This window comes from Homalodisca vitripennis, chromosome X (genome assembly GCF_021130785.1).
Source record: "Homalodisca vitripennis isolate AUS2020 chromosome X, UT_GWSS_2.1, whole genome shotgun sequence".
NCBI lineage: Eukaryota > Metazoa > Arthropoda > Insecta > Hemiptera > Cicadellidae > Homalodisca > Homalodisca vitripennis.
The window spans coordinates 12,348,308-12,357,761 of record NC_060215.1 but is presented as its reverse complement, the minus strand read 5'-3'; the positions used below and the strand labels follow the sequence as shown (position 1 = coordinate 12,357,761).

Here is a 9,454-nt window from a genome sequence, read left to right as displayed (position 1 = left end):
CCACGCACGGAATCCCCAGAGGTCTCGGGATCAGGCATTTTGTGGTCCAGCAGGCCTTGATTGCTTAAATTAAATTTTGAATTTAAAAAGAATTTAAATAAAAAGAATGCCAGTTAAATATGCCAATTTATAATAATAGATGGTATATATATATACAGGGTGACCATTAAGTCTTAGGACGACCTTATAACTTTTAAACGACAAGAGATATCATAACCAAATTTTGTATACCATTACTGGAAATTGTAAGCTACTTTTCTGTGTACATGGTGGTCGTATTTCACCTTTGGGGGACGGCCCGTCGGGGGTTATAAGAAAATCTTTAATGACAGCCTATGTTGAGTTGTACATCATTTTAAAGGCCTAGTTGAACTGAAAACAATGCCGCAAACCGGACTTCAAAAGGTCGATCCAGTCGGAAGAAATCGCTGTTCAAAGCTTAAAAAATGTTTAATACCATTATTACATAAGAAATAACTAATTCTGTAGCTGTTAGAAGTTAAGGGGAATACTTAGTGAACTCATTTAAAAGTAGATGTTCAAAATGTTTCCTTTCAGTCGTCTGACAATGTGCTACGTTTAATCAGAAAAACCTGCTGCATTAAGAAGTACAATGAAAAGTGAAAGCAGTGCCTATAGGTCAAGGTTTCCCATCCGCTGGACTTCCCCATAATGGCTGTTATCTGTCTATCAGTTCTCTTATTAAGTTTCACTTAAGCTACAGTACTTTTTGCAGCCATATCATGTTACTGCAAGTTATAAGTTTTAAGAGATGTTGCTTAGTGAGCGTGAAAGAATTACACTTTTAATGATACGCGACTGGGGTTATAATGTAAGACCGTTTACAGAAGTAACACGTTTATTCAATGCTACTTTTCCTGATAGAGCTCCTATTTCTAAATCCACACCACAGTACACAGTTCCTCGCTTTGTAGACACTGGTAGTGTTAAGGATCGAGCCAGATTTGGACGACGAAGTACTGTGACAGACGAAGACGGCTCATTAGACAGTCTTTCATTGAAAATCTAACTAAGCGAAGGTGTTTTTGATCGCTTAGTGAAATTATGATGAATAAAATTGACCAAAACCCAATACATTTAGACGGTATTGTATTGAGTCGATTTTTATGTTGCATGGCCATGTTAACAGGCATAACTGCCGGCATTGGGATAATGTTATGACCCACACTGGATGAGTGAGTGTCACACACAAAATCCCCAAAAATAAAACATATGGGCAGGTATCGTACGTAATTCAATTACTGGACCATTTTTCATCGATGGAAATTTAAATGCCAACAAGTATCATGATACGCTCCAAAATGAGATTGTTCCTGCTTTACAAGCTACTCTGGGCGCTGACTTCCAAACATGATTTTTCCAACAAGACGGAGCACCGCCACACTATGGTGTTCAGGTAAGGCAATACTTAGATTCCCATACCGGTGGATTGGAAGACGTGGTGCGATTGAGTGGCCGGCTTGTTCCCCTGACCTAACTCCGCTTGACTACTTCCTATGGGGCTACATTAAGGACAAAGTGTATCGAACTCAGCCTACAGATCTGAACGAACTCAGACATAGGATATCACATGAAGCTCAACCTATTCCACGAGAATACATACAAAATGCAGTAGCCGGCTTTTATAACCGGTTAGCACATTGTCAGACGGCCAAAAGGAAACATTTTGAACATCTACTTTTAAATGACTTCACTAAGTATTCCCCTTAACTTCTAACAGCTACAGCATTAATTATTTCTTATGTAATAATGGTATTAAACATTTTTTAAACTTTGAACAGCGATTTCTTCCGACTGGATCAACCTTTTGAAGTCCGGTTTGCGGCATTGTTTTCAGTTTAACTAGACCTTTAAAATGATGTATAACTCAACATAGGCTGTCATTAAAGATTTTCTTATAACCCCCGACGGGCCGTCCCCCAAAGGTGAAATACGACCACCATGTATACAGAAAAGTAGCTTACAATTTCCAGTAACGGTATACAAAATTTGGTTATGATATCTCTTGTCGTTTAAAAGTTATAAGGTCGTCCTAAGACTTAATGGTCACCCTGTATATATATATATATATATATATATATATATATATATATATATATATATATATATATATATATATATATCCCATCACCGATTCAAAACAAGCACTCTATACCACCACCTGCCCATCCCCCAGACCCCAAGTTCCCTAAATAAAAATAATTTAGTTCATGGTGATTGTTACCAGTCATGATAAAATATAAGAAAATATAGACTTATAAATATATATATGTATCTAAAATACTTAGAGGTAGAATACCGCCGGGTTCATCTATTGGCACAGGTCTTTTCTTGACTGCTTCACGTCTCCACTCTGCAGGAGCAGCGCGGGGAGAGGAAAGCTTATCAGCTGTTTTGCGTAACCGGACTGCCAGCCTACCATACTATATTTGTCACAAGTACAAGTTTGCCGTGATGGCCATTTTTAAATTTCAGGCTGACCGCCACAAACTTATGAAGTAATGTTGTGTAATCAACAACGATATCAAACGTTTTACTCAGGTCACAAAATGTTGCCTGTGCAAAGTTCTTAGATTTCAAAGCCTGAATGACCTTACTAACCAAGGATTCCATGGCATCTGCTGTGGATCAACATATCCTAAACTTAAATTGCTGGCTACAAATTATATTTAAATTATCTAAATAACAAGACATCTGATTGTAAATTACAGTCTCTAAGACTTTTGAGAAAATGGGGATGGAAGAAATCTGCCTATAATTGGTCTATAAAGTATGACGCTTATACCACAGAAAGAAAACAAACATTGTATTCTATATCGAGTATGATGCTTGTACCACAGAAAACCAGAAATACAGACGTTACTTATTTTAAAAGTCATATTGACATTAGAATTTAAAAACTCCTGAATACTATGAAATGGGTTTTTTTGTAACCAGATAATTAATTTATTTTGTATGAAGAGCCAGTTTTTACAAACCTCTGCAAAGCAATATCAAGTTTACATTTATTTCTTGTAGAGTGGTAGTGAATATCTTAACCATTAGACTTAATATTTTTGTTGTATCAGCCCATTCTTAATAAAAATAGTGATACAGTGTTTTTAATTGGGCTGTAATACAGGAAATCCTGGGTTACAAAATAATACAGGAATTGGAATTGAATTTGAGATTGAAAATCAAGACCACAATTTTGGTTGGAAGTATTGGTCCTACGGGGATCAGTCTGGGGCCTTTGCTTTTTTTATCTTCATTAATGATATACCAGTATTAATAAAAACTAAATATATTTATATGCAGATGATAAAACTTTGTTCCTCATTCATAATAAAAATTATTATTAACATTAAAAGAAGCTACCAACTCTGGTGATATTTTAAAACCAAACTAAATATTTTTTCAGGTTCTAACGTGGCTGTCACTGCCATTCCACTACATCCTTGAGAAAATAGAGGCAATGCTTCCGTCAAATTTACTCCAACAGCTTTCACGTATTTGATTTGAAGGTATTTTCACTCTTAATTTTCTAGTGAATGTTTTATAATAACTCATACAGATATATAAAAATTTGTTAATCAAAATATTCTGAATCTAATCCTAAATTTACTAACCAAAACACTCTGAATATAAATTAATAATCTCCTTTTCTTATAATACTAAAGCAGACCAAAACATAAGTACTTTTAAGAGAAAACTCAAGGAATATCTTGTTCATAAGGTATTGTACTCTTTTGAGGGGTTTAAACAATAGATGTAGAACAGTCTTGAATAAGAAATTCATAGCCTATATGTATTTTGACACAATTCAATGTAACTGTTACCAAACGAATAAAGATGCTTGAATTGAGTGATAGAAATAATATTTTTTCTGAAATTGTTACAAGCCACATGGCTCTATTTTTGAAGTTTTTTCAGTAATATCATAGCATACAATTTTAAGGATTGTATTTATTAATCTGGCCTAAAGGAATCAAATAACAACATGGCGACATTTGTACTGGAATGCAATACTATTTATTAGAATCCATTTATGTCCTTGTAGTATTCTACTTTAACTTATTTCTTAATATATTGTCACTGATTAACCTTATATTTGTTACAGTAACGAAGCATTTGTGAACTACAAATCAGCTTCCACCTCAACACAAAACTGTGCAGATGTTTTTGTGCCATTTGTGACAATTTCGAAACTTGGACATCGTCAAGCAATACTGTGAGGACGTTTGTGCACCACACGTGACGTTATTTGTGAAGTTCAAACTAGTACTCACTTTCACACAAAAGTTAAGGGATTTTAGTGTCACTGGTGACATTTGTAAAGGAAAAACTTGGCACCTAGAGATAAAACTCGAGAGATATTGTTGGGCCGTCTGTGAATTAGAGTGAGTTTAACGTACTTCCCACCTCTTATTACATTTTCGTTTAACAATCGGCCTTAAGGTTGCTAAAATCGTTGTTGACTACTTTTTTTAATATTTACAAATCACGTACTTCTATACAGTGCTTTGAAAACTGCCAATTCTTTCCTCAGGTATAAATTAGGGTTAAGCGTAGAACTCCTTCATGCAAAAGACACCATACATTTTCATAAATGTAATATTTTGTAGTAAGAGTGTTTGTGCCCGGTGTAAGCTAGTGTATTCCCTTTAATAATTTGGGTAATGAAACATTAAATGGGTGTGCGGAAGTACCAGGTTTTTTAATGTGTTGAGTTTTTTATACAGAACAAGAACTGAAATTTTAAGTGTAGTCAGCAGCAAAGTCTGATGGCTTTAGAGTGTTAATTTATTGTAAAAATATTGGTAAATGTTATCTTGTGTTTAACTTGTGCAAGCACAAGTACTTGAATATACGAGTATAACGTAACAGGCTGTGCTCAGTAAACATAGGGCTCTCTGGCCTTCTTCTAAAAAATTTGTTGTCTTGAGATGATTCATGCAGATAAATTCCACTTGTTCCCACAGTGAAGTGAGCAGCTGTGCTGATGTGTACACGTGTACTGTATAAGTGTACTGGTCAACCCACCAGTACAGTTGTGTTCAAGGCAAGTTAATTTTCCTCCGAGTTATTGTCATGTCTAGCTCAATTACATTCTTCATATATTGGCTACACAGTTAACAAAATTTCACAGGGTGTTTAAAAAATAATTTTCCTCCTGTTACAATTGATGAGAATTTGCCATTTTCACTGATTTTTCTCTGTCAACTTCCTGAAAGTATGGGACCCGACTTTCAGGAACTTGCCAAAACACAAATTATCTGTGATATATTTAGTCGTGTTTTATTTACTCTCCACTAGCAGTTTCTCCAATAGTAAGAAACTGGCTGCTATCAAGCATATCGAATTTTACGGATCTTACGAACCTGCTCATCACAGTTAAATATTCCACTTCCACATACCTCACCAATGCTCAAACACAGTTTCTGCTTAATACACTAGCAAAGTATAAAAAATGTTTTGTATAGAACATTTGGTAACTCTCATATGAAGACATCTCTGTACACGACACACTAGTTGTGACATGACATTATAATATTAAACATAAAATGTTTTTATTGCCACCAGGCAAGCTAAAATTAAATAATGATCACACATTATATTAAATTATACAGTTTTTATATAATATAATATAAATAATTATTATTGTGTTGTTTTTCTTGTTCTAAGTAAATAATTTTTCCTTGCCTGGTACCCCTGAGGACTCCTGTTCAGGGAGAAAGTTCTGCCCAGATAAACATGCAAGTTATAATCATGTGTCCTGTTGATTGAGGTCATTCTCTTCTCACATTTTACTTTAAATTCTCATCCCTGTTAGTTGTAGTAGAGGTTTACTTTCACATATTTCATTATATTCTTGAGAAAAAATAAGAAAATTATTTTAAAAAAAGGTCTTTCAATTTGTGTTTTTAGACAGAGTATATTTTGTAAAACCGTAATGCTGTACCATAGAGAGTATGTATTTCATACATAGAGAAGAACTTTTGGCTGGAAACAAGAGTATTAATCAAGCTGCCCTTTACCATGTCTTTTCCATGTACGAAGTATACATTCTCTAGAAGTATACTTTTGTGGTAAACATAAGGTTTTATCATATTTGTTTCACGATCATATGTTTTTCCTAAATGTAAATGTTATTATTTTTGAATCTTTGTTATCACATTGTGTGTAGTGTAGAGTCTTACTGGGATCTACAGTTTTCTTTTTAGTTGTATATGGATCACTTGTTTGGGTTTTAATTAGATAATAAAGTTTCACAGAAATGTTTGTTTTACTTTACCATGAGTGCAATTATTGTCCTGTGATGTGATCTTGTGTACCACTAGTGACCAAACACAATGTATGCTTCAGTTGTCAAGTAAACAAATTCCCTTCGGAAGATCCAGTCATACCATTGTTTACCTCATTCGCTCCCATATCACAAAATATTTCCCTTCAAATTAGTGCAGGTGGCAAATATTTGTGCCACATTGTTTTCACCTCAAACCATTGACACAGATGTGTTCTGGTTGGTGGCCAGTGACACAAATGTGTACGTCTATAGAGATGTGTAAAATTTGGTTGTATCATCGGCAGTCTCGTGTTGAAACCTGTCATTGGTCTCGTGAGTTGGTACCAATGTAGTTTCCATTTTCAATACAGCTGACCTAATACCGATTGATGTTCCGGAAATAATTCTAATGTAAATGTATGAGATGTGATTTTCTCAATAATTTTTTCTAGATGTATATAATTACAGCTGATTTATAAGACACATGTCAGCTGGTTTATTGTAATGAAAACATTGTTTATTTTTAATTGCCATAGACCATGTGGCACACCAGTGAAAAAGCTCATACATTCAATAAATTGGTTAATATATAATCACTAATTACTTGCATTAAAAAAACCCTATTACAACCAATCTTTTATTTATTTCTCCAAATTATGGCACGTAACGTACATGTCAACATGACGCTACAACCAAATCTAAAATCACTTTATTATATGCAGTTTCCAGTATCATGAGGCCTGTTCATATAAAGATTTCCCAAACTGATCTTTTATAGCCTGCCCTGTCCTATTCCCTAGACACTCCAGGATAGCCAACCATTGGGAATAAGCCAGGAACTTATATACAGAACCACAAAAATCTCAATAACCGTTTTTCTGTTTCTAAGAACTTATAAAATCAAGAAATAATTTGGCAGCTCCTTGAATCAGTTTATTAATCTCAAATGTTGTATTTTGCAAAATGTAATTTGTGAATGAAGATCAATGATACAAGTCGAAAGTTTACGATTGCCTTTGATGTCACAAAATTGTTTACAGAGTCCGAGGATAGTGCGTAATTACTGTAGTGTGTAAGATCGTCGATGTGATCACAACCCCCACCAGATGCCATTTAATCCGATCGATCTAGGTCTGTGGTGAACAATTGCTCCTGACACAAGATTTGATTGTTCGTCAATTACATAAGTTAAAACAGAGAAAGTGAGATTATGTGAGATTATATCTTGGGAGTGCCGGTGGCCGAGTGGTCTAAGACGCTGGACTTTGAGTCTGAGTTAGAGATAGCGCAGGTTCGAATCCTGTCTGTGACCGTTGCACTTTTTATCAGTACAATCAACCTCGTACTGTATCGACTCTCCCCCTTATTCTGTTTGATAAGATCCTCGCACAGGCCAGTGGCCCATGAGGACGGGCAGAATAAGGCAAAAAGGAGATCGGCTTCTCCTTTAAAAAAAAAAAAAAAAATGTTTTGATATCATGGTCACATCCAAACCCCGAGTTTGAACTGTTGAAACAAAATCATCCAATATGTGTAAGGAGGCTTACGTCGTGTTGCTTCATAGTCCATAACTACAATCTTGATAAACACATTGTGATTTGGCGCACAATATTTAGAGTATCTATTACCTATAAGTTGAGTTGTCGTAATGCCATGATTCTATTCTTACATTACCTGAAAGTAAACAAAATATTTCCGAGCTACTGTTCGGTACCAGTTTCTATTAATTCTACTGATCGTGTATTAACCGCACTTTGGTAATTTCCGTATCAGATATGTTTCCAATGCATTTTTTGTGTATTGGTCAGCAGTGCGGTATATTCAGGGCCACAATACTTTCGTGTGACGGTAATTAGAGCTGCCACGAAAGAAAATATGGAAAAGCGTGTATTACGCATGAAGTTTTGACTCAGAAAAAGTGTGTGGGTTAAGCATGAAGTTTAATAATGTCCCTGGAATTTTTACTAGGAATGGATTGATTCCGATAACAACAGAATTGTTTAAAGTAAGCTTGGAAAATTACAATATTACGGCTAGCAATGTGATGAAGCTAAATTTTGAATCCAAATAAGTGGGCAACAGCTGATCAAGAGTACACAAACGTGTTTGAACTTTATCGTCTAAAAGTATACACTTTACAAGAAAAACTAAAAAGTGTTTGCATGCGTTCTGATAGATGTTCAAAGTAAGACAACTCCCGTAACACTACATTAAAAAATAAGGGTGTAAAAGTAGATGATGTTAAACATTGTTCATATGGGAAATAACTTGAGTTCATTTCACTACAACCAGCTCTTGTTCTGATAGATGTTCAAAGTAAGACAACTCCCGTAACACTACATTAAAAAATAAGAGTGTAAAAGTACATGATGTTAAACATTGTTCATATGGGAAATAACTTGAGTTCATTTCACTACAACCAGCTCTTGTTCTGATAGATGTTCAAAGTAAGACAACTCCCGTAACACTACATTAAAAAATAAGGGTGTAAAAGTACATGATGTTAAACATTGTTCATATGGGAAATAACTTGAGTTCATTTCACTACAACCAGCTCTTGTTCTGATAGATGTTCAAAGTAAGACAACTCCCGTAACACTACATTAAAAAATAAGGGTGTAAAAGTACATGATGTTAAACATTGTTCATATGGGAAATAACTTGAGTTCATTTCACTACAACCAGCTCTTGTTCTGATAGATGTTCAAAGTAAGACAACTCCCGTAACACTACATTAAAAAATATGGGTGTAAAAGTACATGATGTTAAACATTGTTCATATGGGAAATAACTTGAGTTCATTTCACTACAACCAGCTCTTGTTCTGATAGATGTTCAAAGTAAGACAACTCCCGTAACACTACATTAAAAAATATGGGTGTAAAAGTACATGATGTTAAACATTGTTCATATGGGAAATAACTTGAGTTCATTTCACTACAACCAGCTCTTGTTCTGATAGATGTTCAAAGTAAGACAACTCCCGTAACACTACATTAAAAAATAAGGGTGTAAAAGTACATGATGTTAAACATTGTTCATATGGGAAATAACTTGAGTTCATTTCACTACAACCAGCTCTTGTTCTGATAGATGTTCAAAGTAAGACAACTCCCGTAACACTACATTAAAAAATAAGGGTGTAAAAGTACATGATGTTAAACATTG

General features: G+C 34.7%; 1 long non-coding RNA gene across 1 annotated transcript; it reads left to right on the top strand.

The window, feature by feature from the left end:
- The first annotated feature begins 2,125 nt into the window (after positions 1-2,125).
- On the top strand, positions 2,126-6,294 carry LOC124368692. The gene is made up of 2 exons (XR_006922986.1): positions 2,126-3,524; positions 4,121-6,294. It is a non-coding gene; the product is annotated as an uncharacterized LOC124368692 (long non-coding RNA).
- The last annotated feature ends 3,160 nt before the right edge of the window (positions 6,295-9,454 follow it).